Raw genomic sequence first — 24948 nt, forward strand, 5'->3', positions numbered from 1 at the left:
ACATCTGGCAAATAAATGTTTTCCTACATATATTGTAAAAATGACGATCCTAATAAAAACAATCTACAAATTCAACCCAATCTTCATCAAAATCTAATGGAATTTTTCACAAGAATTGAATAAAACCTTCCAAATTGATATGTAAAGGCAAAATATTCATGATAGCCTAAACAATTCAACAGGACTCTGGGCTGTATCATCATGCCAAATTGAAGCTAAAATTAGAGCCTGAGTTATAAACAGCATACATGTTATTGACATAAAAAAAAGTCGGTCAACAGAATACAAGTGGTGATAAATGGTGACTCAAATATATTTCCATACATATACTGACATTTAATTTTTGACAAAAAGCCAAACATACACTAGTCTTAAAACAGCACCATTTACAAATGGAGCTGTTCAAACTGGGTACTTATGTGTAGTATTGCTTGTTTAAACGTCTCCATTTATAACTTTTATAATATGACAAATAGTTTATATTTGAACTGTGTACATAGAATTGGTTCAAAGTCTCACACTTACAAAATAGCTTGTTTCCTTAGATACTTTGAAGTTAATGGTTGATGTATTAAAGAAATGCTCTTTGAATTGTCAGTGTCATTTAAACACCTTTTCATTCATGACTTTTTTCTACCATATAATTGATTTATGTGAATTCCTGGCCTAATACTTCATGAAGCACTTACTCAATTGTATCAGAATAAATAGAATTTTCAATATGTCACACTAGTAAAATAAAGTCAGAAGTGTCTATGTTTCACAATTTATGGGGACTATTTTTATTTTAGAAACAATTACATGAGCACTTTATTTAAAGTTTTATCTGAAAAAGAAATCATTAAACTTGATCCGTGTGGATTAGCTGCAGTAGAGCTGGGAAACCTGAGTTCAATGGTTGGCTGTGAGCATCTGCCTTTGTATTTGTCAGGCTCTGGCAGAGCCTCTCAGGAGCCTATATCAGGCTCCTGTCAGCATGCACTTCTTGGCTTGAGCAATAGTGTCTGGGTTTGGTGGTTGTATGTATATGGACTGGATATCCAGGTAGGGTAAGCTCTGAATGGCCATTCCTTCGGTATCTGCTCCAAACATTGTCTCCAAATCTCCTGCTATGACCTGAAGCATCCACACTTTGGTCATCCTTCTTGAGCTTCATTTAGTCTGGATTGTATCTTGGGTATTCTGAGTTTTGGGGCTAATATCCACTTATCAATGAGTGCATAATGTATGGGTTTTTCGTGATTGGGTTACCTCACTTAGGACGATATTTTCTAGTTCCATCCAATTACCTATGAATTCCATGAATCATTGTTTTTAATAACTGAGTAGTACTCCTTTTTGTAAATGTACCACATTTTTTGTATTTATTCCTCTGTTGAAGAACAACTGGGTTCTTTCCAGCTTCTGGCTATTATAAATAAGTCTGCTATGAACATAATGTAGCATGTGTCCTTGTTATATGTTAAAACATCTTTTGGGTCCCAATTGTTTCTTAATCGAACAATAAAGATACCAGAGACCAATAACTAAGGATTAGGTGGGACACTTAGAGCTGCATGGGAGGACACAGGAAAAATTAGGAGGACTAGGAAAGAAGAAGGAGGCAAAAAGACAAGAGATAAAGCCAATCAGCCATTTGAGTTTTCGGTTGAAGTGACCAATGACCACTCTATTTTATTATGCCTTGGGTGGCAGGAGAGGTTTAAGAGTGTCCAGTTATTGAGTAACCAAAAGCATTTTAAGATTAATTGGCATGGTGTGTGTTTTACTTGTAGATCCAAGAGAATCAAGGTGGGGGCTGGTTGAGAGGGGTCTGGTTTAACCCCCCAGAACTTAAAGTGGGTAGCAAAAACTACCCACTACAGGTTTTTTTTTTTTTAGTAACCACATAGTTGTTTAACCTTCAGAGATGTTTATAGCTGTTGTGCCCAATTTCCAGAGCTATGTCTCAGGAACTAAGAAAGGCCACATTTGAAATATATATGGGAGGGGAAATGGATGGAAGGGATGACCAGGAGGAGACCAGGGAGTGTGATATAAAATGTATAAGTAATAAAGAATAAATGAATTAATTAATTGAAAAAAGAATCATGCATGAAAAATTACAATTAGGTATTAATAACAAACAAAAATTCTAAATATAAAACACATAAACCTAAAATTGAAAAATAAATCACCATTAGTTACCAATATATTTAAATCTAAGTGTCTTCTAGGGAGCAGAGTTTTAAAAGTATAAATCAACATGCATTAGATAGAGGTAATGAGACAGGGTTTCAAAAGAAGAGGAAATGAAATAGAAATGATACTCAAAGAAGTTACGACAAGAAGCATATGAAAATTGTCAGGATCCTAAGTAGCGTAATGAAGTTCAGAGGCTAAATGTAGAGATCCGTAAACAGCACCGCATTTCAAAATGCGGAAGGACCAGGGAAAGGACAAAACTACTATGCAGGAAAAAAAACAAGGAAAAAATTAATTATACAAGAGGAATTTGATTTTGAGTCACAGCTTTTCCTCTTCATACAATAGTGGTCACGATTCACTGATAACATATTCGAGACCCTCAAATTGGGGGGAGGGGATGTCGGGTGCACTAAGCAGCAAAACGAAATTGTCCTCTAAGAATTCTTGTTTTAAAAATTTATTTATTTTATTGGGTATTTTATCTATTTACATTTCAAATGTTATCCCCTTTCTCCCTCGCCCATTCTCCTCTCCTCCTCCCCCTGCTTCTAAGAGGATGCTCCGACTCCCATCCATCCACTCCCACCTCAACACCCTGGCATTCCCCTACACTGGGGAAAGGAGCCTTCACAGGACCAAGGGCTTCTCCTTCTATTGATGCCAGACAATGCCGTTCACTGCTACATTTGTGTCTGGAGCCATGGGTCCCTACGTGTCTACTCTCTAGTTGGTTTCTTAGTTCCTGGAAGCTCCGGGGGCTGGAGGGGGCAGTCTGACTGGTTGATATTGTTGTTCTTCCTATGGGATTGCAAACCCCTTTAGTTCCTTCAGTTCTTTCTCTCTCCTCCATTGGGGTCCCCATGCTCAGTCCCATGTATAGCCGCAAGCATCCTCATCTGTATCGGTAAGGCTCTGGCAGAGCCTCTCAGCAGACTTCCACATCAGGTTCCTGTCTGCAAGTGTTTTCTTATTCCCATCTAGTGACCTCCTTACTTTTGTGGCTTTCTTTCTTTTAAAACCAGTGCATTTACTAAGGGTTGCTTATATAAGTATGGGTAGGAAGTTATTTGCTGGACCAGAGCCAATTTGCCAGTGGCTAGCCAATTGAAGAAAATGGTATCTCTTGTCCAGGTAGTTATGGACTGCCAATAATTCCTCCAGAAGATGTAGGATATTTTGGATACCTACCACATTCATGATAAAATATTAAAAAACTCTTGTGGGAAGTCATGTGAAAGGAAGCAGAGCTAGTATGTCTTTGTGATTGCAAGAGTCATGACATTTCATGTCTGGATGGACATGTTTCTTTGTCCTCTAACAGTTATCCTGACCTTTCCAGCCTCCCATTCATAATGTCCACTGTGCTTTACAGGAAGTGATATAGATCACAAATTAATGGTTAAATACACAATAGTTGCCTATTTTCAGTACTTTTAAGAGATATCTCTCCTCTTTTTCACTACTCTTTACAAAAAGGAAGAACACCTGAGACCAAGGTTGAAATCATGACTAGCCTATGGATAAATATACATGCATCTAGAAGATAGATTGACATTATGCACATTTAATGAAGCTACAGTTGTATCCCCGTCATCATGCTTCTGACTGGTATTTTGTTAGTTTATATTCAATGCAATGAAGTCTAGATTCTGTAGTGCCAGAAAATGCTATGCAAGTTGTCAAAGGAGGGTTGCGGCCAGTGGTCCTTCCTAGCTCTGTCCTCTATGAACCTCAAAGATCAGTAGAATGATGGGCTACCCCTAAATATGCATTAAGTAGCATGCACATGCAGGTTGAAACCAGTAGCCATCTAATAGTATTTAAGACCCACTAATACCAGAGTAATTTGATAGGGTCAAGGACCGTAGAAAAGAATCTACTACTATCACTTAGTAGAACAGTCTAATTCCTAACTCTATCCTATGTCTTATCTTCGTACATGCAAACAAGTATAGATACCATCCTTCTTCAAAGAGTATTTTCTTTCAGAAAATAGAGACTATCATAAAACAAACAAACAAACCAATAAAGAAAAGCAGACCTGGAAACAGTATAGAGATTATCTAGACTGGATCCTGGGGAGCCAGGTTCAGTGGATACATTTGTAGCACAGCTTCCACAACTATGGCTTAGATTGCAGGAGCCTGAATTGCAGAAAGTCTGTTGTGAATTATTCTGTCCTAGAAATGGCTATATAAACTAGATATGACCAATTTCACTATTATAGATGTTCTAAAGCACAAGAAGAATTTTCAAGATATAACCTTAGATAAAGAAAATCTGGAATGTGAAAACAAACAAACAAGCAATAAAAAGAAATGCTGGCAACTTAATGACTGCTAAAATGTGTGCAGTTAGCTTATCCCAGGGATGAGGATTCTTATTGTTTGTCTAATGCAGAGGGATCAACCTTGAAACTATGTATACAAACAACAACAATGGACTCAGCAGGTAGATAGAATTATACTTCTGTGCATACATATACATGCATTTACATATTTATGCAACAGCAATAATCAAATAAAGAAAGACAATCAATTTGAGAGAGGAGGTTGCATGGGAAGGCTTGGAAAGAGGAAACCTGAGAGATTATAGTATAGGGAATGGGGGAATATAATATAGTCTAGTCTAATTTAAAATGTAAAAAAAAAAATAACATTTTAAAACTTCAAAAATAATTTAAATGTGTATTCTCAAAGAAAAAATGCCCAACAAAAAATCACAGTATATTTTTAAAAGCTATCAAGATGCAGTTTTCACAACCATTAGCCAATAGAATTATTTTCAAGGTGTTCATTAGCAAGATCTGCTATTGAATATTGGGAAAGATGGGACACTTTATATAACTGTGGTAAGGACATACCTCTGGTAAGTAAGCAACTAGTTTGTAAAACACCACTTACATTTTTAAATGTGAAACATTATGTTATTGTCTTTAAAGTAATTGTTTTGCTGAGGATGTATTCAAGAGAAACACAATCATGCAAACATCAACTAAAATCATATTCACAGTAACATTTCTTCCAGTATCCCAAAAGTGGGGAAAAAAATCCCACAACCATATGTTGTGAAAAAGAGGTAAGCAAGATGTTGTTGACTCAAACATCAGGAAAACGTTTATCAAAAAATGAAATATTGGTACATACTATTACATAGATGAATTTTGATTCAATATGTGCCTGAAAATTATAGAAGTCAAAATCAGACCTCACACAATAGGCTTCTAATCTTAAGATTACAGAAAAGATAAATTATAAAGACAACATATGGTGGCCCAAAGCTGAGGTCACAGGATTTGAGGTCAAAATTTGTACAATATTTCATGTTATGGATATGAAAATACTTTTAAAATGATTACATTGAAAGATTCAAAACTATTTGAATACAAAAACTCTATGTAACTATAAATGAGTAAATTGCTCAATTTGAATGAGGAAATATCATAGTCTTAGAATTATATTTGATTATAATGCTGTGAACATTATTAAAAGTCATATTTGTGAAACTGAGGGAATCTATAACATAAGAAAATACTGCTGTCAGCATGTCATTCTTTTGAATCATAAAACACTGAACATGCTACCAAACACAAATGCCACTTCCTTTTGAAAGATGCCAGGAAGGCTGGCAAGAAGGCTTTGTTGGTGAAAGTCCTTGTCCATACAATCCTGACAATGTGTGTTTGGTTCCTAAAACCCAGATAAATGGTGAAAAAGTGAACTGACAACATAAAATTGCTTTCTGAACTGTCATATTTAGTAATTGGCACACTCATACTTGCACTCATGCATGCATGCAATATGCTCACATACATAAAATTTTGTTAAAGTATATTTTTTCAATGAATATATACAGTGCTCATTTATATGCAGTGCTACTCATTTTATTTGTTTTCTGCTCCTGATGTGTGTGTGTGTGTGTGTGTGTGTGTGTGTGTGTGTGTGTGTGTTTTATACTAGGCAAGTTTTCATTAAAACTCAAATATCTGAATTTGATTGTCAAGCATGAGAAAAACAGGCACAATTTTCTGGGCATGTTAACCATAATTTGATCCCTTTCCCAGCATTTGTGGATGAGCGTTCTTCCCCCAGCAGGACACTTTAAACACCAAGAGGAAAATTTACCTTTGCATTCCTTGGCTTACAAGCGCACATGTCTTGGCTTTAATATCTCTTAAGTAGAGCTTACATTGCAGAGAATCTGTTTATCTAGCCTTAGCGCATGGCAAAACCAGAAGTGTTTTTGAAATAGGAATACGTAACTTGAAAATGCACAGTGCATAACTGAATATTTGAACATGTCTAAAAGCAGTGGAACAGTATGATCCTTATAATCCACTTTACTTTTTTTTTTCCCTGAGAGAAAAGGGCATGGTTAGCTAGGATTTATTTCATCTGCAATTTTCACATGACAAAATTTACTTTTAAGTTTAAAATGATGTTGTTTCAGTCCCTGGTGTCTGAGTGTGATGAGAGCTGGAAAAGTAGACAGAACTGCAAATGTCTAATATTGGCATGGCATTTGCTTTCCATTTTCTTTAGTGTGCACTGGTGGGATGTTGCTGAATTTTAAAGTCTTGGTAAAGTCACTAGTGGGGACTGTCTATTTATTTCATGGAGCAGGAAGTGAATCTGAAGACAGGCGATTATTTTCTAAATCACTGATAATTGGTTTTTATTTTCATTTATGGTGATTTTTCTTTTGCTATACTTGGGCTGAAAAAGAAAAAGACCGTGGATTTTAAGCCCATTGAAGAGTCCAAGTAAGAAGATGCTATTTCCATACAAAATATGAATCTGTACTTTGTAAATACATTGAATGCCTGTCAACAGTGAGGAGGGACTCAGTATAAATCACTTAGTGTCATGAAAATCATGGCTTGGTCTCTATTTTCATCAATTGGAAATCTTTGCAGCAATGCCTCCTTTTGGTTTCCTTTGTCAGATTTAAGTGAACTTCAGCTAAATATTTACTTTGGATATTTTATGTGGAAATTCATAATGTATTATGAAAACTTCACCTAGGAGGCTAGGATACAGCTGAGTCAATAGAATAAGTTTTGTACAAGCATGAATCTAAATGTCATTTCCTAACAAGCTGCCTTTGGACAAGTTGGGCATGAAGGGGAAGTAGGTTGAGATGACGGTGGACTTCAGTGTCCCTGTGAAGAACAACCAGATAACAAGTAAACAAAGATCAAGGCTGATGTTCTAAGGATCAAATTCTGCATGGACAATGGAACCAAGTCTGTTGTCCTAGGCCAGCCTGATCATGTCCCAATGCCTGACAAGTATCCCTTAGATCCAGCTGCTTCAGAAGTGATGTCTCTGCAGGGCAAGGATGTTCTGTCCTTCTTGGCCCAGATATAGAGAATGTCGGTACCAACTAAGCAGTAGGAACTGTCATCCTGCTGAAGAACTTCCACGTTCATGTAGAGGAAGGAGGGAAGAGAAAGGATACTTCAGGGACCAAGGTTAAAACTGAACCAGGCAAAATTAATGCTTTGTAAGCCTCACTGTCCAGACTAGAGGATGACTATATAAATGCTTTTGGGATTGCCACTGAGCCCACATCTCCATGATGAGTATGAACTTTCCACAAATGTGTGGTAGACTTTTTACTAAGAATGCGTTCCAAGGCTTTGGAGAATCCAGGGGGATCCTTCTTGGCTATCTTGGGAAGACCTAAGTTGCAGAAAAGACCTAGCTGAACAATATTATGCTGGACAGAGTCAATGAGATGATCTTTGGTGGTGGAATGTATTTTACTTTCCTTAAGGTTGAATAGCAAGAGGGAGATTGGTACATCTCTTTATGATGAAAAGTATCCAAGCTTGTCAATGATCTTATGTTCAAAGCCAAAGCCAAAGCCAAAAAAAAAAAGCCAAAAAAAAAAAAAAAAAAAAAAAACAAAAAAAAAACCCCAAAAGCATAAAAAAAAAAAGCTATGTGAAAATTACTTTGCCTATTGACATTGTCATGGCTGACAACTTTGCTGAGAACGCGAAAATTGACCAAGCTACTGTGGCCTCAGATATACCTGCTGGCTGGCTGGGCTTTCACTATGGTACTGAGATTAGCAGGAAATATGCTGAAGTTGTAACTGGAGCTAAGCAGATTATTTGGAATGGACCTGTTGGGTATTTGAATGGGAAGCTTCTGCCAGTAGAATCAAGTCCCTCATAGACAAGGTAAGAGCTAAGTCTAGGGGTTGCATCCTTATTATAAGTGGTGGAGACATTGTTAGTTGCTTTGCCAAATGGAACAAAAAGGAAAATGTCAGCCATGTAAGCACTTGGGGCAGTGCCAGTCGAGAATTCCTAGATGGTAAATTCCTTCCTGGGCTGGATGCTCTCAGCAATCCTGAGTATTTTCATACCTTTTCATTCCTGTGCACAGCCATAAGTCAACTTAGTCTTTTCTGCATCTCTATTTGGTGTGAGCTAAAGATTCAGCTAGTGTCCAGGAGGCAGGACTAGAAACCCATAAACAGTTGTACAGCATCTCAACTGGTCTCGACTGCATTAGGATTTGTCTTCATTAGTCAAGATCCCATTTAATTTTCTTACTGATTAAACCATTGTGAAAATAGTGTCCATAGTTTTATTTCTTATAGGAAAGGACTTTATTTTACTTTATTTATTTTACAAACTCAAATGTTTTCTTGTATGTCCTATCATATGTGTTTTCCAGCCTCAAATTATCAATTTGTTAAACAATACTATGCGAGAGAATAACGTGTAATGCCTTGTTCTTTTCCTTCTGTAGGATTTGAACATTAATAATCATTGAGAAAAGTATTGGTAATGCTCTATCTAGTTATCATTTCTGAATAGGTATAGTAAACCAATTCAGGCCAAACACAGACTTTTGTTAGTTAGCATTTGTATTTTATCTCCATTGAATTATCAAGCACTGCTCCTCTTCAAAACACTAATTATCTTGACATTTCAAACAATTTTGATATTAAAAAGATTCATTTTTAATTAGAAACACAGACTTTGTGGTGGACCTGTTGTGTTTGAATGGCTGTAGAGAATAGAAGAAGGCATCAGATCTCCTGGAAGTTGAGTTGCAGGCAGTTGTGTGCCAAAAGCAGGTACTGATAATTAATCCCCACTTCCTTATACGAGTACTCTCAATCTCTGACGTACATCTGCAGCACCCATTTTGAGCATTTCACATTTGGATTTATAACAGAGCCCTTTGTTAACAAATCCTTTCCTTCAGCAATCATGTTCTTAGGCATTAGTTTACATTGCACTAGTGGGGCGGTATGGTATCATAGTATTCTATGTTATGGCTCTATTTAAATCATTTTAACTCAGTTCACATTTAATGAATACAATATCCGAAACTGTTCTCTTGTTTCATCGCAAAGAAAAAACAGAAAGGAGAACTCCCAGGTTAAAGAGACAGAAACCATGTACAACTAGCTGACATTTTTAGTAGCTTTGTATAGAAACAAAATGGCTTTGAATACAATCACTTCTTTTTCTTGCTGTTCTTTTTGAGTTTGAGTTTTTGTTTTCTTTTGGTTTTACCATTTTAAAATTAATTATTTTATGTATTTACATCCCGAATGTTGCCCTCCCTCACATTTCCCCCTCCCAGAGTTCTTCATCCTGTCTTAGAGGATTCTCCTCTACCCCATGGACATCCACCTTCCCTGAGGCATAAAATCTCTACAGGATTAGGCACATTCCCACTGAGGACAGACAAGTCAGTCCTTGGACACATATGTGCCAGGGCTCTTGGACCAGCCTTTGTATGCTCTTTGGTTGGTGGCTTAGTCTCTGGGAGCTCCCACGGATCAATACAATGACTTCTTTTGCCTTAGTCCATCCGTACTTTTTCTCTTCTTATGGGAAAAGTTATATTGTCAAAGTAAACAAGAAAATATGGGTGACCACTCACATCTGAATGACATATAATCATGACTCACTTATTTTTATGTTAAGTCCATTCAAAAGTATACAATTTAAATTATTTATGACATTCAAATTTTAATTATGTATTTATTTTTAGTTCTTTTTTCATAAAATGTGTTTTTATAATATTAAAGTGAATATTTCAATTATTAAACAAACAAGTTATATTTATGTAGCAGTAATGTTTGATTTTCATTTCATATTTTTGAAACTAAAGGGAGAATTATTTAAATCCCTTATGTATCAAAATATCAGAAAACATTTATTTGAGAAATTGATAGGTCTTAGACATTCCAAATACATTTTAATAGGTAATTTTTCACAGTGTACATTATTGTACATTTAAAAGTGGCCAGCTTGGATAAATATGGATGTAGTAATATTCAAAATTAATTTAAGGAGCGTGATAAGTATTGTTGCTAGTGTTTTATAAAAGGAAAGAAGAGAGAAAGAAAAGATGAACATAGGAAGAGGGAAATAGGAAGAGGGAGAGGTAACAATAACTATAAGTGGGATATGATGAGGAGATTAATTGGACTGAGAGAGGCTCTGACCTCAATAAATAAAAGGTGAGTTCTTTTGTATTTGATTCACATTCATATAGAGGACTACTCTTAGTCTGAATCGTTATTACATATTAATACACAAAGAGATTCCTGGGCACTATCTTAGACTTTCCATTGCTGTGACCAGACATCATGAACAAAGCAAATCTTATAAAGGGCAAGATTTAATGAGGCTGGCTCACAAGTTCAGAGGTTCAGTCCATTGTCATCAAGGCAGGAGCACAGCATCCTGCAGGAAGACGTGATAGAAGTGGAGCTGAGAGTTTACACCTTCGTCTAAATGCTGTTAGGAGGGACTGAATGCTAGGATGAGGGTCTTAAAGTCCAAGTGCACAATGACACACTTTCTTCAACAAGGCTCTGCCTCTCCAACAAGGCTCCTCCTCCTAATAGCACCATTACCAAGCATATTCAAACTATCACAGGCACCAATATGCATGTACCTCAACTTCTGCAAGCACATAGACACACACATACACACACACAAACCTACACACAAACATATACACTAGCACACACACTGTGTACATAGCACAAACAGTGGAAAAATGGAAAAGTAATGAACTACACAACAGGCAGAAATAAGTTAAAATAAGAAAAAGTGATTTAAAAGACATCTCCAAGCATTTTTAACTTGAAAGAAAATACTGTTAGTAAAAAAAAATAATCAAGATAAATGATATCGCAAAACATTTAAATGAGAAAAAATAAGTAACACTCAATGAAAGAAAGAGTATTATGAGGTAATTATTACTAGAATTTGATGTATTATAACCGCTGATATTTCATCTGACATAAGAGAATGTCTTAGAAAAATCACAGCAAAATACAAAGAATGATAGTAGATAATTTTTATATTAAAAAGTCAATAAGTCACTTTAAAATTAATTAAAACCTCAAGCTACTGATTGAGAGCAACAAGAAATTATAATAAAACGTATTGCTAATACACAATGAATATCTGAATTTTTTTAGTAGATCACTTCTCTAGTATACAGGAATTTTGAAAACCAATTAGAGAATAATTTTGACTTTCAAAGAAGAAATCATAAGTCTGGCACCAGACTTCTCTCTAAAAATGGGATGAGAAAAACAATTTCTCCAAAGAATGTCTTGCCCTACTATGCACAGTAATAATGCATTTTTAAACAAATGTTTTAGAAGTTAGCAAGCATGTAGTGGATAACCTTGACACAAAAATAAATAAATAAAAAGAAGTTGAGGCAGAAATTAAATGAAAAGATAAGGAAAAGAGTAGCGTTTTAACTGCTCTGCATTCCTTCCTGTTTTATGGGCTACTTTGCTAATAAAACCATCTTTGTGTTGTGGATTTATCCACAGTGAGCTGGCTATTTGATGAATTCTTAAGTTGACATTCTTCCAAATGTGTCACGCTGACAAGTAGTAAAAATACATAAATGATACATACATTAAACAATAATACACAAAAGCCCATATGTAAGCAATAAAACACATATACACACGCTACGTACAGATACACATACACATAAGTACAATCTCAAATACACACATACATACAACATATATTTTTAAAAAGCAGCTATTGAAAATAGTTATGATAACCAATTTCATTCATATGTAAATATACTTATCTATAACTCCTATTGTAATAATCCATATTATCATGAATAAATCTCACAGTACGCCAAATACCGAAGCCTACAAAAGATACTAAAATTATAAAATAACTAGTGTAAAGAATGTTAAAATTCTTAGCGCTAATGACCTCTTCAGATAATATAGATACATGGAATTATTGATAGTGATATACTTGTGAAAAATGAAATGATTCTAACTTCATAAATCTTATTATAAAATATTTTAAATTAATATTTAAATCACTCTTCAGAAATGAAATTCCTTTTCTTGAAGACTGGATTTTTATCCTTCTCATCACATTTCCGTAGGCATATTTATCTTGTACTAATTCACGTAAAACTTAATAATTCACAACCAAATTACTTCATGTGAAATATAATCAAATATTTAGAAAACCATTTTGGTATATTGGAATGTTGAATTTTCTGTAAGCAAATACAGGTAAGAAATAAACTTACCTAAGCTAAATAATGTCTGATCTTAAAACAAAAACACACATTTTAAGTATTTTCTTCTTTCTTCTATGTCTACTTTTCTAAAACACACATGAGAGCAAATTGATAATTTAATTTTGAACGGTAAAACTCATAATAACAAGCATAAGATTTAATTTTAGGAACTTGGAAAAGATTAAGTAAGCTAAGAAATGTAGGCATGTTTTCAACTATAAAGTATATCGAAAGTAATTCAATACAGAGGTTGTTACAATCAGCACAGGTTCAACTAGGTAAATATTTTTTTTCTGAAATGTCTTAAATAGGTCACCAAATATAACTTATTTTTCCCCTGTAATACAGTTATGTGACTAAATGATCTTTATATGTTAGAGGTAGATCATATTTTAAAGACTTGGAATGATTATGAAGAACAACAAATTAAATAATTTTATCATTTGTGCATAGTCCATGGGTCAGTATCACAGAAATCTTATACATTGTGGACAAAAAGTGATCAAATGAATGGTATAAATTTTCTATTTTAATGACTGTTTTGAGTAATCTCTTGATATGATTCTGTCCTGAAACTTGCTAAGCACTAGAGCCATGGGTTAATTATTTTACTAACGAATTTATTTTTCAAGCTTCAAACTTCTGATGCCTCTTAGAATTAATAAAGCAATGACAACCTTAAGATAAATTCCAATCTCTTTTTTGGGATTTTCCAAAAATAGCTCCATTAAGTAAGATAAACAGAAAGGTACTGGTATTATGTGTAACAGAGGCACCTATAGCTCTGTGTTGGTCTTTGATTTTGCGGTCTGGTTTTAATATTTTCTCATGTAGATGACAAGTAGGAATGAGAATAAGGTCCTGAAATATGTTCACAGTAGAGTTAATGGGTGTTACATTATCTCCTATAAAAACAAAAGTTGGCTTTAAAAATTCAGTGCTAATATCCACGTAGCAGATTTGCCCCAGAGGGAATTTGATTGCATTTCCCATGGGATATAGTAAATGCAAATAATATTTTAAACTGTCCTATATGAACAGATGGCCTAGCAGAGGGTTTTACTCTAGACACTCTTGCTCCATTCTGTTGTGCTGGTGGACGGAGATAATAACAGGAAAGCCGCAAATCTCCTTATGCACATGGGGTAGATAAGGCACGCATGGCCACACTGAGACTGGGAGACGCGGGGCAACAACAGCTGTATCTGGCATCTTCCAAATGGCATTTAGGAAGATTAAAATGATGGACTTCGGAGAACACAAAAGTTAATTCCTGAGGGCCACAAAGCTAGTCAAGAGTATATTTACAAAAACCACCACAACAGATTAGGGATAGATGAGGATCAGGTCAAGACAACAAAACTGTTGAATAAAATTTGGTAATATTTAACAGCTCCATGATTATAAATAAATTTTGAAAATGATGCATATATATATATATATATATATATATGACATGTAAAGGAAATTTCAGGTAAATACTTCCTAAATTTGAAAACATTGCAACATATAATTCAGAAATTTCTAGTCAATTTCATTCCTACCCAAACATTCATGGTCAAAAACGAAGCTTAAAGTGCAGACAAAACAAACAACCAAAAAGTTTGTTTCATTGTAGTGTCATCATAGATCATTCTTTCAAATTAAGTTTAAATCCATGTGTAGGAGAAGCCAAAGGCTTTTTTTCCCCATTTGAATTTTTTTAGTGTTCAATATAACACACAATAAAAAGGTCAAGTTGATATTATGAGGAGCACTGATAAAAATTAATGATGTAAGAGATCATTTGACAGGTATTATGGCCTTCACGAACTTCAAAACCATGAATAAAATGTATACTGTCCACCAGAAACTGATTTTTAACAGGAAAAGAGTAATTAAAGAGATGAAAATTTCCTTAAATATTTTAAAGGAAAAGCAGGTGTTACAACTTAACATGCTACGAATATATTCATTCATTCCAAAGAAAACCACCAGAGACAGAAAATAAAACAAGCTGAATGTCAACAAAAAGCTTGTTAATTCAAGGAATTCTATCCCTAGTACAACAACAAATAAGCAAACAGAAACATAGTTGAATAACATGAGACTTGGCTACTTAAAAAATAAAAATATTAATGATAGATGCAAAAACCAGACTGAACAGGAACAATGTTGTAGATCATTCATAAATTTTATCAGTCATATTACTATCTAAATGGCATTTAAAGAACACTCCTTTTGACTACATTGGAATTTCATTTTCTTTAAAGGTACATTGTGTATATATGAAAAATTCATGTACAGGTCTGTGGGGAAAATATTAGTAAATGTAAAATACTACAACTAAATAGTGAGTCTGTTTCCAAATAATAGTGACAGCAAAGACGTCATCAGTAAATGAAAGATAAAGATCCAACTCACACAAATTAATAACCAACTTCTAAGTAATCTATTATATGATATAGGACATGCCAAGAGAAGCCGACTGGAGAAATGAAAATTAAAAAGGTATGCGAGACCCTACAAGTGGTTATGTACTGGTAATGGGAACAGTAGATCCAATATTTCTCCAGAAAGGTAAGCTGAGTTTCATATGTGAAACCCATTGGTATAGCTATAGTATTTCCAGTGCAGAAAAGAAAATTATGTAAACAAAAGTTGTACATGAATCCCTCTTCCCAGTGAGAACCCAGAAACTGAACAATATTACTGAAAATCTTGATGAAGAGGAAATAAATCATAGCACTTCACCTATCAAGTTCAATTCATTGCATTAAACTAAGATGTTAAGATGAAGAAATAAGTCTAGTTTCTGATTAAAAAAAAAAAGAGAGAAGCCACTTGAAGAGAAATAAGGAAGACAAAATTTTACATGACTATAAATGTCTACAAAGTCCTCATATACTGTTAATATAGCACTGAATCATCTCGAAAGCATGAATTAGAAAGCAGAAGTCAAATGCTACAATTTCTTGATGGATATAAAATAGCTCCTTTTAATGCTCTATATAACTTTTAAGGATATTTGATTTTTTAACTCAAAAATATTAAAAAAGGAAAACAGAGAGAGAATAAAGAGGGAGAGAGAGGAGAGAGAGAGAGAGAGAGAGAGAGAGAGAGAGAGAGAAGCATGCAAGAGCGATGAAGGAAATGATGAAAGAGAAAAGGAAAGGTTAAAAAAAAAAAACCGTAGCATCAGGTTTACTGAAGAATTATCCTGAAACCTAGATGAAAATTCCTATCAATTTCACAGAAAATACCATCATTCAAAATTAAGAATCAACTAGTCTTATCCACATGGGGAAAATATGCTTTGCCTCCTGAATACAGAATGAAAATCACTTTTCCTAACTAATGTATAAAGGCAGTGATATTATAATTGAAAATTGAGATGAAGGAAATGACACATCAATATCTATTTGATTTGGTAAGAGCAATCCTCCAAACTATTAGAAAATACGACTCAACAGTGTGTAGACAGAAAGGATGGTACCATGGTACAGACCCGAGATCACAGCCTTAGGGAGGCAGAGACAGAAGGGTCATTGGAAGTTTAAGATTGCATTGCTTTTACATTGCTCATGAGAGACACGCCTACATTGTGAGGGAGGTGTGTGTGTGTGTGTGTGTGTGTGTGTGTGTGTGTGTGTGTGTGTGTGTGTGTGTGTGTGTGTGTGTGTGTGTGTGTGTGTGTGTGTGTGTATGGTGCCTGTTTGTGTATCAAAGAATTGACATTCTTGGGAAGTAATATGAATTAAATATTCATTTTTTGGTTTCATCTGACATATTTATAGACCAAAGAAGAAATTCATACTCTTATGTAAAATCATGCAGAAATAGAACTTTAAAAAAGTTCAACAACTATTAATAAAGTCCTGAAAGATTGGATGGAAGAGACTTCTAAATAGCACCTAAATAAATCCAATATATCTCAGTTCACTCCTACTGAGATATAGAATTCTGTCTTCTAAAAACATATATTCATGAAACATTGTGACTTTTACCTACATGTATAAGAGTAAATAATATTTTATCTTCATTCCATTTTGTCAATCTTTCTCCTCCACTGGACTTCTTCATCTTCTCTCTCTCTTCCTCCCTCCCCTCCCCTTCCCTCTCTCTCTCTCTCTCTCTCTCTCTCTCTCTCTCTCTCTCTCTCTCTCTCTCTCTCTCTCTCTCTCCCCTCTTTGCGTCTCTCTCTGTGTCTCTCTGTGTGTCTCTCTGTCTCTCTGTCTCTCTGTGTCTCTTTGTCTCTCTCTCTCTTTCTCTCTCTCTCTCTCTCTCTCTCTCTCTCTCTGTGTGTGTGTGTGTCTCTGTGTCTGTCTCTGTCTCTCTCCCCCCCTCTCTCTCTCTTCCCTTTCTCTCTCCCTTTCTCTGTGTCTCTCTGTGTCTCTCTGTGTCTGTCTCTATCTCTGTCTCTCTCTCTCCCTCTCTCTCTCTTCCTCTCTCTTTCTCTCTCTCCAGTATACTCCTTTTAAGATTGGAATCATTACAGTTGTGTACTGATGTTTATGCAGTGTTCATGATCAATATCAGGAAGACAGAAAGAAGATAGCTTCTTCAAAGATCTGGTCATCAAATATATTTGAATTTGAGGATCTTGTGATAGCTGTCCTGACCACTCAACTGTATCTTTATAAAAACGAAGTTTGAAACACTATATAATAAATGAGACTTCCTGTAATACAATAAAACTTTATCCAAAAAGAAGTGATTTAAGAGGTTGTTCAATGATCTATACATGACAAGTCCTTTTACTAAAGACCCCCACCAGTTTTCTTTCTCTTCATGAGACATCCTACTACTGGCTCATATAATCAGACCTCAAAAATATCATCTTCCAAATTAAATTTTGCCTATGCTTTTAATAAAATGGTCATCACTTTCACTTTAATACTCTAGCAGGATTTGGAACTTTAGCATGGCACTTATTACTTTTAAAAGTTTACAGAATCAAAAAGTATTTAGAAGTACTTTTAATGTTATGTCCATATAGGAAAATAGTAATAATAGATTTTTCTCCTAGATACAGTATCCTATCTAGCCTTGGGTATGCAGCATCAGTAGGAGTGTGAGGTATGTATTCTGAGCAGGCTTTAATTCTCTTAAAAAGTGCTTAGTTATCCACAAACCAATGCCATTATTGCAACAGTGGACATAACTTGACAGGCAAGATCTTATTGTTCTTGTTTGTGTGATACCAATGATACTCTATTTCCTTCACTATCAAACATGAGACCTTAAAACAGCATAAATTATAGTTGCTAAGGAAAAGCTTCTATGACAATACCCACTCGATGGTTCTATGTTCATGGTACTATGTCAAGTACATAGTGTATTCACCATCGAATTGTGAAGGGTGACCAAGGGAAGGTCAATACGTATAATATTTGTGAGTCAATGGAATATCATGGGTCAACTAGTAAAATGAAATGATCCATTCCTTGTGTTGGGGATCTTACGCTTATTGTTTATATGGTAATGAATGTAGTTGTTGCTCTCTAATATTAAGGTAACTCCAGTTAAATTCATGTATGTATGTATGTATGTATGTATGTATGTATGTATGTATGTATGTATGTATTATGTATGTATGCTTGTTTGTATATATTGCATTAAGAAGCTTAACTGTAGGAGGTTTCCAGATGTTTTCTTCAAAAGGCATTTAGTATTATTCCCCTCCTCATCTTTCCTCTGTCCTGATCTTTTATTTCCCATCTGCTTAGTCATTCCTGATTTATTTTCCCTTTGTTCCCTTTAACAGTCTTTACTACATTTCTTTCTTTGAAAGAGTTCCCTCTTCTCTCATGGCTCCTTACTAGTTTATTAATTCTACGGGTTTTCCAAGTAAAACACTCACATCTAAACCTTAAGAATTAGCAAATATTTGAGAGAAAATTCAGCAATTTTGTCTTTTGGTGACTTGGTTACCACACTCGTTATTGTTTCAAGTTCTATGCATGTATCTACAAATTTCTTAATTTTACGTTCCTTAACAGTTACAGTGTATTGCTTTGCATTTTCCCATCTTTCCATGGACTTCTAGGCTGTTTCCATTCACTGCCCTTGTGAATTGCGTAGCAGTGAAAATGAATGAGCAAGTATTTCCTTAGTAAAACTTACAGACCTTTGGGTGTATTCCAAAGGGTGGAGCTGTATTGTGTGGTATATACACTTCCAGATTTTTGTGGATGCTTCAACCTAAAGCATTGCGTTCCCACCAGTTTGAACTCCTATCAGCATTCAGTATGTGTTTGCCCCTTTTCCTGTTCTCATCAGCATCTTTTTTTTTTTTTTGGTGGTGTTGCTTATTTTTTTGCATAATTTTTTATCTTGGCCACATTAACCGATGTAAGATGAAACTCAAAATAGGTATGATTTGTATTCCTTCTATTGTCAAGGATGTTAGACCTCACCTCCAGCAAATGTTTATTAACTGTATTTTTAGAACTCGTGCATGTTTCACCATACTTTCCTATCAAGCAAGTGTAAATTCATTCAAACAGTAGCATGTTGTGTTAGGGTTACAGAAGGAAATTCCAATATTGAGAACTATATTGGGTGCCTACTTTCCAAGTACCTGCTCATAAGCTAAAGGATTCTTACTCTGAGAAGAATGATTCCAAGATAAACTTGTGAAACATATTTGGAAATAGATATTCATTCCCTAGGTGTTAGATATACATATTTCATTCATAATAGTTAATTGTGGTTTCCCTTCAAGTCTTTATTTTGTTACTTTTCTCCAGTATTTTAGTTACTCAAAAGTTAAGTACCTAGCTATAATGTTTAATAAAATATGACTTTGAAACCAGGGAGATGATTCAGTGGGCAAAATACTTGTGACTTAATTATAGAGGCCTGAGTTTGGAACTCCAACCCACAAGTCAAAGGCTAACAATGCCTTTGTGTAATGGTGGCCAACACAGAGGACACCTAAAGGTCAATTGCAAGTCACCCTAGATCAAGGATAAAATTCAAAGTCAGTGAGAAACCCTGTCTCAATAAAAAAAAATATGGAGAGTGACCAAAGAACACTAATGCCTATGAATGTGTGTTTGTACATGTATCCTCACATCCATAGGCACACATGACCAAAAATATACAGAACACCATAAAAGTACCAAGAGAGACAGAGATATAGACACAGCCACATTAAGCTACTGTATACCAATCACTCAAATGGGATTATAATAAGGGTTGTATGTGTACATGTCTGCATGTATATGTGTTTGTGTGCATGTGTGTGTGTACATGTGTCTGTGCTCATGTGTGCATGTGTGTATGTGTGCGTGTGCATGTATATGCCTGTGTGCATGTGTGTGTCTGTGTGTGTACATGTGTGTGAGTGTATAGGAGTGTGTCTGTGTCTAAACTTTACATTAAGCTTGAGTGAGGAAAGAAGGAGTTAAAGAGTCAAGAAAAAGGACACACGCTGGTGATCTGTGGAAATAAAAGGGAAATCTAGTTTTCTCTTCAAAAGCTCTTTATCTCCCACACTCCCAAGCAGCCAAAGGAAGCTGACAAAACTGAGACTGAAATTTACCGCAGTCAAATCTGTTGCATCATTTCCAACTTTTTTTCTCCGTTGTATGGTAGAGAGAAATAAATGAGCTACAAACCTGAGGACTGTCTTAATTGGGGAGATCTAACAAGTCCAGCAGGAGCGATGCCAGAATGCACAGTAGCTGAGTGGCTCCTTCTTTGTAATAAAGCTGTCAGGACTGACATGCCCAGGATTCATGGTCTCCTCCTTCCACCTACTTGAGCAGGGTGAGGGGATTATGTAGATGAGTAACAGGACTCTATCTGCCTAGGAACCCTTGTCTTCTGTGCTTGGCATACATTGAATTCTTTTCTTTATTATTGAATGCCCACATCTCAGAACTGTGTCTAGGGGATAAACACCTTAACAAAGCTGTTTAGCAGCTCCATTAAATGGTTCTGGCAGGCATATCTTATTGAGTGCTGGATGAAAGATTCTCTCCCACAAACTAGCCTCTCTCTCTCTCTCTCTCTCTCTCTCTCTCTCTCTCTCTCTCTCTCTCTCTCTCTCCTTTCTCTCTCACCTCCCACTTACTTCTCTACTTCTCTACCACTTTCTTTTTTCCTTTAAGAATATTTAAGAATAAATCCTCCCCTGTTGGTACTGAATTCATGCCTCCCTATATGCTTGCTTCCTATTAGTAGGTTACACAATTTAAGACATGACCCTGCAATGTTTACCTGGTGTAGAAATCAATGCAGTGGTACAGGGGTTATAATTTCAACCCTAGATTTATCATCTCATAGAGAACAAATTTATACAAACTACAACTTCCTTTCCAGATAAGAACTACAACAGTTTAAAGAGCTACTAAAGACTCCCCCAAAGTCAAGTTAGGCTTTTATTCTCACTACTCAGTCTAAATTTATGTTTAATCCTTATTTTACTTCACAGTTAACCATTCTAAAACCTCCTGATAGCAGCAACCTAGAGAAAGCACCAAGAACTGCAGGGATTTAATGACAGTGCTTTGCCCGGATGACTCATTTAACAGGATTCAATTTACTTTCCCCTCCCCCAGAATAGGAAACAAATATCTGTGAAGGCATAAAAATAAGTGTTCTCCAGCATGTTATTTTTTTAAAGCTTTTAGAAATAACATTTCAAGCACATATTTACATGGAATCATAATGTAACTTCAAATATTTAACCATGCAACAGACATATTTAGCATCTCCAGAAACTGAAAATGTTTGAGTGGTCAATAACGACAAAATTAAAATAATTTGATGTTATAGCTATACACTAAAATTCCCCTTATTATTTTAGATACTGAGATTATTTTGAATATATATATATGTGTGTGTGTGTGTGTGTGTGTGTGTGTGTGTGTGTATGGGCATGGGCTTCAGAAACATAGCTTTTTTTTGGAATTGCAACATTAAACCATGTTTCCAAATTAATCTGATCAACATATAAAAGCACTTCAAACAATCAATTAAGGCTTTATTCTTTATAGTTTTTTATTTCAATATAGAAAATTTTTATTTTTTCTAAAACAGAATTCCTTGATACTGCCAAGTAGAGTTGACTTGACAAGATATATGTTGACAAATTAAACACTCATTTTAATAAATTTAACAGGATACTCTGTTTTTATTTTAATAAATGCTACTTAATATTCTATATTAAATGTTTTAATAACCCATAGAATGTTTCAGGACAGATATTAAAACTCTATAGACCTATATGTATTTTACTCAAGTGAATTATATGTTTTTATATCCAAGAATACTCTCTCCTTAAGAAATGTGTCTTAAATAGTCAATACAAGAATCAATCACTTTTTATCTTTCAAGTTAAACAGCTAATCATTAATAAATATTATTCATCACTAACACTGTCTTTTCACGGGACCCAAGCTTATGTTTATTTCTGTGCATTATTGAATTTTACTTAGATAGTCTAAGTTTCTATTTAATATACACAGAAGACATTTCTCTTAATTTATTTTATTTTATGAGTTTTCACATTGTATTTGCATGTATGTTTGTGCACCATATGGATTCCTGGTTCCTGCAGAGGCAAAAAGAGGCCATTGGATCTTCTTAAAGTAAAGTTATAGATGGTTATGAGATGCTATAGGAGTGGTGGGAAGTGAAAGGATTTCCTCTGGGAGAAGTGTAGTCATTGACTTTTACCACTGAGCATCACTGAAACCTCTGAAACATTGGCTTTCCACACTGTATTCTGTGCTGTTTTTCTTTTAATCCTTGCATGATGACATCACCATACAAGAATTTGAAGAGTAAGGAATTTGCATGTGGACATTAGACTTCCTTTATGACCTCTCCTATTATATCAACCATGTATGTTTGTCATCCTTCACGTGGTACCTCTGTGTCACATTGTCATTCTTTCAGGCAAAGATCCCCGAAATGTACTTTAGTGTACTACTAACATTGGTTTTCTCTTTTCCTTCTGATAAGTTGGTACATATCTTCTGATAAGTTGGTACATATCTTCTGATATTATAAGGAGAATCTTTGTGTTTTTAGCTCTAAAATCCAAAAGTTGTATTGAGTATCTTAAAATTATATGTCATCAACCGATCTTTAGTTATCAAAGAATCCACATATTACCATTCACCATACTTAAGTAGATGTCCACTGTGTGGAAGTTTAATGGATCAATAAAAATCTGATAGGCAATAAGCTGAGGTAGGACTAGAAGGTAGGGGATGGCAGAGAGAGAGAGGAATTCAGAGAAAGAGTCAAGCTTAGGAAGATGGGAAGACTGGTCTTCCAGCCTCACATGTCAGTGTATGAAACTGAGAAGACTTAACTAGCCATGTGACAGACATAGAGAAGTATAAATGGGTTAAATACATTACAAACTAGTGTGAACAAGCCTATCTTATGGCCTAGGCGTTATTTAATAAAAAAAATAAGCCTCTGAGTTATAACTAAGTCCATCTTGTAACTAATCACTAAAACTCCCCTTATTATTTTAGATACTGAGATTATTTTGAACATCTTCCATTTCTGATATATATATATATGTGTGTGTGTGTGTGTGTGTGTGTGTGTGTGTGTGTGTGTGTGTCTGTGTGTGTGTCTGTGTGTCTGTGTGTTCTTTCATTCTTTTATTCTCCTTGTAAGAAAGTTCTTCAAGGAGAACAATACAGTGCAAATGCAAGTCAGACTTTTAAGCAAACCCTATAATATTTTACAGATTTTCTTTCTTCTTTTCATAACCACAGGGCTTTAACTGTGCAGAATTAAATATTATGAAGTATATAGATTTCACAGTAGAGCTTCTACGAAAAAAGCACTGAAATACTGCAAAAATGGTTCCTTTTCCATATAGACATAAAGATTAAAAATTTAATATTAATAACATTTTCTTTAAAAGGAAAGATTTTTAAATTACCATATTTTGTTAAATACTTTTTATGTTCATTATGTAACCTAACTTCAAAGTCTAACCAAAAGTGATACAAATTTCCATTAAATGTTTATTTTAGCCATTGCATTTTCATTCACAATGAGATTTCCATGAAACTTTTGGAAGCTTCCCCTGACTATAACCATGAAATTATTTCACCAAGAAAATAACAGCAACATAATCCTAATCACTGTTTCCATAATTATTTTAATATATTATGAATATTAGAAAATCATAAAATGGCGTGGTGGGGAATTCAATAAGTCAACTTCCAAAAACTGAAATAACCCAGTTAAAAAATGGGCTACAGAGGAATTCTCACTACTCTTGACTCCAGGCTCCCCTGTCAATCCTTTTTGTTCTAAAACTACTATTTCCATATTAATGTGTTTTTGCTATTGTTTGATGCATAGTGTGTTTAATGAGAGCCATCACTATGCCTACACATTTGGAACACTATTTTCATGACTAGAGTCTTCAAATGTTGTTTTCACGTAAGATGGTGATTTCTCAATTACTAGACTTTATTGATATCTATTTCAGTAGAAAGAAGGTAGTATCTCTCAAGACCTTTCTCTAATCATGGTAGCTGTTGACAGGCCCATTTTTGTATAGGCTGAATGTAGTGCTGTTGCATTGAGTTCATGATTAGAATGGCTATACTATCTTTTTGCCCCTTTATTTCCAGTGTTCCTTTAGCCTTAGAGGGAAATATATAATAATAATAATAATAATAATAATAATAATAATAATAATAATAATAATAATTGTTATTATTATATTAGATATGTCTATTTATGTAGTTGAATATGTTTTATATCTATTTGTTATATATTTGGATGCATATATGTATATGCACATATATATTATTGTGTTATGACTATGTATTCATCCTTCAGTGTTCTTTCACTGATCTCAGGACTTGAATACTTACATGTGCTCATATTTATTATATTTTACTATAGAGAGGTACATCTTTGATTAAGGCTGAGTATGGAATCTATGTGGGTAAAAGAGATAGAAATAGCCCCACTCTCACTGTTAGGAGTTCCAGACGAACATCAAGCAACATAAAATTAGAAAATGTGCAGAGGACCTAGTCTAGACCCATGCAGACTCCATGACTGTCTCTTAGTCTCTGTGAGCCCCTATGAGCCCTGGTTAGTTGATTCTCTGAGCCACATTCTCCTGGTGTTCTTAACCACTATGACTTGTAAAATCAAATATAGCAGAAAATTGTTGCAAATCATTTCAAATCATTTAAGTGACTTTTTGTTTTTG

The 24948-nt window shown here is 34.8% G+C and overlaps 1 pseudogene; it reads left to right on the plus strand.

The window, feature by feature from the left end:
* The first annotated feature begins 7266 nt into the window (after positions 1-7266).
* On the plus strand, positions 7267-8665 carry LOC116911979 (annotated as a pseudogene).
* The last annotated feature ends 16283 nt before the right edge of the window (positions 8666-24948 follow it).

The sequence above is a fragment of the Rattus rattus genome, chromosome 11 (genome assembly GCF_011064425.1).
Source record: "Rattus rattus isolate New Zealand chromosome 11, Rrattus_CSIRO_v1, whole genome shotgun sequence".
Taxonomy (NCBI): Eukaryota; Metazoa; Chordata; class Mammalia; order Rodentia; family Muridae; genus Rattus; species Rattus rattus.